The following is a 6,946-nucleotide window of genomic DNA, read 5'->3' as shown; positions in this document are numbered from 1 at the left end:
AATGTAATTGATACTGCAATCCTGTATTGTACCCTTGTAACCTGTAAGAGACACTGTATTCTATGTCACACTTTGTAAATATGTAAGCTGAAAATATCCTTGTCCTCGCGCCCTGATACCTTCGGGTCTGGTGCGCGTTACAAATAAATAAACAAACAAAGAATGCTTATGTGAAATGCGACCTAAATAACATGGCGTCGTTGCATGGCCATTTTGGACACATCTCCCATCACTGTAATAAAAACATGCGTCTCTGCGGGAATCGGAAAATAAACATGCATTACAGTAGCGAAAGCAGAGCAAGGTCACATAGCAACATAAAAATTATTGCAGCGTGGACTTACTATGGAAAATAGTTGTTTTATTGTCCACTGAAGGACGAATACGAGGAGGGAGTCAGAGCGGTCTGCAGGTGCATGATAAGGGGTTCTGGGAACGAATGCAGGGAGAGGCGCGCTGGCTTTTTCCACTCTCTGCCCTTTCCACTGGTGATCTGCTCTTCCGCCGAGGGTGAGAAGGGTGAGGTCATGCCCCATAAAGAGAAAAGACCAATGGGTTTTGGTCCTTATTTCTCCCCTCCCCTCTTTCTTAGAGCTGGTCCATCTAGTACATCAAAGTAACTAATTTGGTTTTCTAATCTATTGGACCAACACACTTGTTATTGCAGCCTTCTCTCTTTGAAAAATATGAGGAAACAAATACCGAACAAATAATGACTTGGGTTGATTGTTTGACTTGTCAGGCAACTGATGGTTTTTGGTTGTTGAAATCCATTTGTGTACAACAAATATTTCTAAATATAGTTTTTCTTGCATGTTACGATGCGACTTTGTAGCACATGGACAGTACTAACCCACCAATGATTTAGAAATTGGTTATTTTCTGTACTGCATTTATCTTTGTACGATTATTGTTGTAGATTATGACTTGTATTAAGAAAAATCAAAGAAAATTAACAAAATGACTGCTAATACAATAAAGCAGTAACTAAAGACATCGGATTTACTCTGCAGTAAAATCTCTCCTCCATAAGGATACTTGGCTTACTATTTGAATTATTAGAACATAGGCATTCTAACAGAAATGTAAGGCCAACAAATGGACATGTGGTTGGAACCCCCCCTTTTTGTTCTCCATAAAGAGAAAAGGGCATTCTGAGGCAAAGTTACTTAGAACTGGGACCACCAGGTGAGGAAGTCTCACTGAGAGGGAGGACGCTCTGCCTCAGACCCCGTTGGTACGAGTGATCTCTTTACCTACCTGCTCTGAGACTAAGCAGTGTGGAAGTGGCCAAGATGAAGATGTCTTCTATGTCCTTATTAACGGTGACGCCTTCTTTTTATATATCTGATTATATGTTTGTTATGTAGGCCAAGCGTATAGCTATATATGTATATCGAGTGAATAAAGGGCCTATAATGAGCCATTTTCGTTTATTATAACAAATTAGTTCAAGTGTGATTTTGTGCCTGTCTGAGTCCAATAACTTGTTTTGCCAGCGGCCAGGCAAACATAAGAATAAGGGTTCCCCTCACGGGGCCAAGCAAAAGCAAAACACACAGGTGGTGCTGAGGGGCCCGTTTTTGGGGCAGAGCAGCCTTTTCCACGCTTTGTGGACAATAAAAATCTGTTCTGCCCTCCAATGGATTGGCGTGATCCGACTTCGGTGCCCCATACAGTCTTGCTCCCACCTGCATCCACGCCTTTGATCTACGTGGATCCAGTTGGTGGAAGACCATCCTGGCAACCATTCTCTTTGCGATCCTGGGGTATCCACGTTTCCAAGCAGCGCCTGCCCACTCCAGCGCCTAGAACCTCATCTGAGGATGCGTTTTTTGCCAATTTTCAGACACTTATGCATTCTGATCCCATGAAGGCGTACTTTAATGGATTTAAGGCAATCTATCCCAAGCCGCCTGACTGGCCCCTGCTCCGGCAATCCCTATGCAGGTTCCGGTAGTGCCTCCTCACCCACTGCCTCCCCTGCCTCCCCTGTGGAAAGAATCTGGTTGCTCTGCCAACCCCGCTTTCGGGCCCTAAGGCACCACATGCAGCGGATCAGTCTTCTGCTCCCACCTCACTGGATGAGGGTCAGGCGGACCAGGTCGGTGATGACCCGGCCCACTTTATTAGATTCTTTTACGTCCGGGTGCTGGATATGATGGCACCAATAGACATCCCAATACCCGGGCCACCAGCTCCACAAGAGGTGTACTTTCTGGAACCTTCACTCTGTCGACACAAGATTGTACCGGGCTATTCCTTCAGAAGGATGTCCTGGCCGAGGCCCAAAAGGTCTGTGAAAAACCTCATTCCGGGCAGCAGCTAAACAGGAAATTTGACGCTTGCTACAAGCTACATGCATCTGAGGATATATCCTTGTCCACATGCCCACTCCCTGTGTCGACAGTGGTAGCAGCAGCTACGCTCCAGTTGAAGCCAGCCTCTACAGCCTTCACTGCAGCATCTCAGATCCTTTCCAAGGAGGACAAACTTCTTGTCGCCATTGGGAAAAATGTTTTTCCAATTCAGCTCTTCAGCTGCGTCCGGCTAATACTGAGCTTATCCTGGCGGCTGCCAATGTCAAACTGTGGAAGGAGCTAGCCGATTTGCATTCCTCTTGACAGGCTCGAAGACTTCAAGGGAGGCTTATCGGAAGCCAGAGTACTGGCGCAATATCTACTTGAGGCTGCGGCCCATCACGTAGATACTTCCGCTCGAGGCCTCATGGCCAGAGTAGACATCTCCCGCCAAGCGTGGCTGCATGCTACAAAGTTTTCGAAGGAAGTACAGGACAAGGTACTTGATCTCCCCTTCGAGGGTAAAGAACTTTTCCACTGCTCCACGGATGAAGAACTCACGAAGACCAAGGCAAGCACTCAAACTGCCAAGTCATTGGTGGTCCTTGCGAAAACTCCAGCAAAGGCACCTTATACTCAGAGGTCAGTGTCTCAAACAAGATCATTCTCTGGTTTCAGAGGCTTTCAGGACCGCCGTGCGTGCGGGCAGATGCTCCAGCTGGTGGGCCCTGCCGTAAACAGCAACACCAAGGTGGCCGGTTTTTCTTTTGCCGAAAACAGCCTCCTCTTCAACAACGGGTGGTCTCTCCGCCGATAAAACATCTAAATGATATTTTTCATTGGTCGCACGAGACTCCGGTGGGAGGATGAATTTCATCTCATCTGGAGGGCTTCTGCTTACCCCTCCCCCCTATCCCACCCTCCAATCCTCCCATCCAGCAGACAGGGTCGCCCTCCCTCAGAGCCGAGGTACAGAAACATCTAGACCTCAGAGCAGTGGAACCTGTTCCCTTCAGGGAGCAAGGGGAGGGCTATTACTCCCGTCTGTTTACAGTGCCCAAACCCAACTAGGCTGGCTTGCGCACTATCCTCAACCTATCCAAGTTCACTCCCTTTCTACTCCAAGAGAAATTCAAGATGATTAAGCCCTGCCAGATAAAGTCCTCTCTGCGGAAGGGCGACTGGCTCAGCGTGGAACGCCTTCAGGATGCATACATGCACATTCTGATCTGGCACCCGCATCGAAAATATCTATGGTTCTCTGTGGGGACGAAACACTTACAGTATTGTGTGCTTCCGTTTGGTCTCAGCTCGGCACCACCTGCATTTACGAAGAGGACGACGGTCATCGCAGCATTCCTCAGACTGAAGGGGTGTATATGCATACTTAGTCGATTGGCTCCTGCGCAGCCTTGCCTACAGGCCGCTATGGCTAATCTTCAGTCACTCCTTCAGATCCTGTTCCATCTTGGGCTGTCAGTGAACTGGCAGAAATCGTCGATGACTGTCGCTCAAGACCTGATCTTTCTGGGTTTCTGTTGGGATACCGTCAGTACCAGAGTGTTGCTGACGGAGGACAGGATTGCAGACTTTTTGACCACGTGCCAGCTCTTCCTCCAGTCCTCTCACATGACGGCTTGGTGGTTCCAGAGACTCTTGGGCCTCATGGCTTCTTGCGTGTTAGCTCTACCTCTTACATGCCTGAAAATGAGATGCACTCAGCTTCATCTTTGGAGCAGTTGGTCTCAGGCTACGGAACCAGATTCCAAGATGATTCCATCCCTTCCTGTATGACCGCGGATCTTCAATGGTGGTCGTCCACCAGCAACCTTTCAGTGGGGACCTCCTTCCAGGAGCCCTGCCCACAAGTAACGGTTACTACAGACTCCTCCCTTCTGGGGTGGAGAGCGACACTGCGTCACCTCGAGGTGGACGCCTCAAGACCGGCGCTTCCATATCAATTACCTGGAGATCCTGGCAGTTTTTCTGGTGCTCAAGACTTTTCAACCCTCTCTCACCAACAGTGTGGTTCGAATTTGCATGGACAATTCTGTAGCAATGCTTTACATCAACAAACAAGGGAGGGGGGGCGGGCGGGCGGCCAAGTCTCCCCTCCTGGTGGACCTTGCCATCCAAATTTGGAATTGGGCTATCCAACATCTGGCTCCAAGCTGTGCACCTGCCGGGTCACATCAATGGGGCTGCCGAATCCCTCAGCCACCAATCTGCAGCGATTTACGAGTGGGAGATGAACACCGATGTTGTCACCGAGAATGTTCAGCAATGGGGTACTCCAGAGGTGGACCTCTTTGCGACATCCCTGAACAGGAAAGGTCCTATTTATGCTTCCAGGGACGAGATCGGAGTGTCTACCTTCGGGACGCCCTTAAGATCCCGTGGGACAACATGAAAGCTTACGCTTTTCCTCCTTTGCCACTGATTATCGGTCACTTTGAAAAACTCAGAAGTGCATCGAACTGCACTCTCCTCTTCATAGCTCCTTTGTGGCCAACCAGGATCTGGTTTTCGGAGCTGCAGCACCTGTCGGTCTTTCCCCCGATCAGGTTGCTGCAGATTCCCAACCTTCACCAGTGCAACCAACACTTGTGGCACCCCTCCCCACAATCGTTCAGCTCGGCAGCCTGGTGCCCGAGTTCCGATCATTAGTGCAGTTCAACCTTTCCGAGGTCAACATGCGTATAATTCAAGCGGCAAGAAAGCCCTCTACAAGAGCCCAATATAATATGTAGTGATAACCAGTTGTAGATAGCATGGTCCCTGGCCCCAGACAGCCTTATGGATGATGCAGAGGGATTTGAATTTGATCCTTGCAGCAAAGGGGAACCAGTAGAGAGATTTGAGGGCTTGAGAGATGTGGTCCCTGGGCTTGAGGCCAAGGATGTCTCACAGCCCTAGTCTGGATTAGCTTGAGGGGTTATAGAGAAGAAGAGGGTAGATGAATAGGCTATTGCAGTAGTGTAGCATAGAGAGAACCAGAAGTCTAGAGACAGAGCTTCTGAGGGAAAGTGAGGAAAGGAAGGATTCCTTTGAGGCGGTGGAGTTGAAAGTAGGCCTTCTTGGCAATATGAGGGAGGAAGGAAAGAGGAGAAGGGGGAAGAGGCCATAGAAGATGACCAGAGTGAGGAGAGGAAAGAGGGAGCAGGAGTTCCAATAGGAAGGATCTAAATCTTGCTGGCATGAGGCAGAGATCATTGCAGGTATACCAGGACTAGATGGCAGATAGGCAGTCAGAAATGGTGGCGGAAGTAAGGAGAGGATCAGAGGGAATTTTGAAGAACAGTTGTGTGTCATCTGCATAAAACTAGAAATTAGGGGAGAAAGTGGAAATGAGGTGTGTAACCGGAGCAAGATAGGTGTTAAAGAGCCAGGGAGAAAGGTTGGAGCCCTGGGGGACACCACAGGTGGAGATAGAGGTGGGCGGGAGGAGAAAGAGCTCAGAATAACCTTGGAGCAGCGGTCATTGAGGAAGGAGGTCAGCCACTACAGTGCCCTTTCAATAATTTATAAGAGTGATTCCTTTTTTGTTTTGTCATGTATTTCTCTTTGTTGGTACTATGTGTGTCAATTGATTACATTTCCAATAGATATAACATGTAACTGCCATTAATATAATAGGACTATGTTTGCTAAAAGTTATGATGATTTTATGGTAGTTTCTATTACTTAACATATTAACAATGTATATTATAATCCTTTAAAGGTATGTGATGTTATTGATTTCATATATTTTGAAAGCATACGTTTTTATGAATAAAAATATTTGTAAAACATTTTTTTAAAGAGCCAGGGGGAAAGGTGGGAGCCCAGCTGGACGCCGCAGGTGGAGATACAGGTGGAGGAGGAGAAAGAGCTCAGAATAACCTGGGATGGACAGTCATTGAGGAAGGAGGTCAACCAGTCCAGTGTCCGCTCCAATACACCGAGAGTATCGTAGAGCCGTTTTAGGAGGATGGACTGGTTGACCGTTTCAAATGCAGAGGAGAGAATGAGAACAGCTGGAGAGTTGGAGTCAAGAGATGCGAGCAGTTCTTCACTGGTGTTCAGAAGAGCAGTTTGTGGATGCTCGGAATCCAGATTGATAGTCGTGGAGGCAACCAACAAGTTCAGTGTGCTGGGTCTTTTGGGGGAAGCTTCCCCAAGAGTTTCCCAAGGAAGGGGGTGATGGAGACGGGCCGTAGTTGGCTGGACAAGACGGGTCTGCTGAAGGTTTTTTCAGGTGGGGGGCGCACAAGGAGTGCTTGAGTGAGGAGGGCAAAGATCCAGTAGCGAAAGAGCGGTTGAAGAAATCAGCAGGGGCAAGAGAGACAATATTGTCCTTAATGGTCCTGGAGGAACAGGGGGTGTGATAGGAAAAAAGGAGGAGAGAAAGGCAGAGGGGTGGATAGAAGGCCATAGGAGGCAGGGGTGCGGAAAGGGGAGCGGGAGAGGGAAGCAAGGGTGCTCAGGATGTCCTGAGTTTTTGCAGTGAAGTGTGTGTCCAGTGCGTTGCAGAGGGCCTGAGAGGGAAGAGGTGAGGAGGAGACTGTGGAAGGGTTGAAATCCGTGTTGCTGGATGCACCGGAGATGCAAGCCTGGATGTGGGCCCTTTTCTTGGAGAGAATAGAGTTGTTATTGCCTTTGGAGCA

The sequence above is a fragment of the Ambystoma mexicanum genome, chromosome 9, assembly GCF_040938575.1.
Source record: "Ambystoma mexicanum isolate Mex_15411 chromosome 9, UKY_AmexF1_1, whole genome shotgun sequence".
Taxonomy (NCBI): Eukaryota; Metazoa; Chordata; class Amphibia; order Caudata; family Ambystomatidae; genus Ambystoma; species Ambystoma mexicanum.
The sequence above is the reverse complement of the archived record's forward strand: the minus strand, read 5'-3'. Positions refer to the sequence as shown.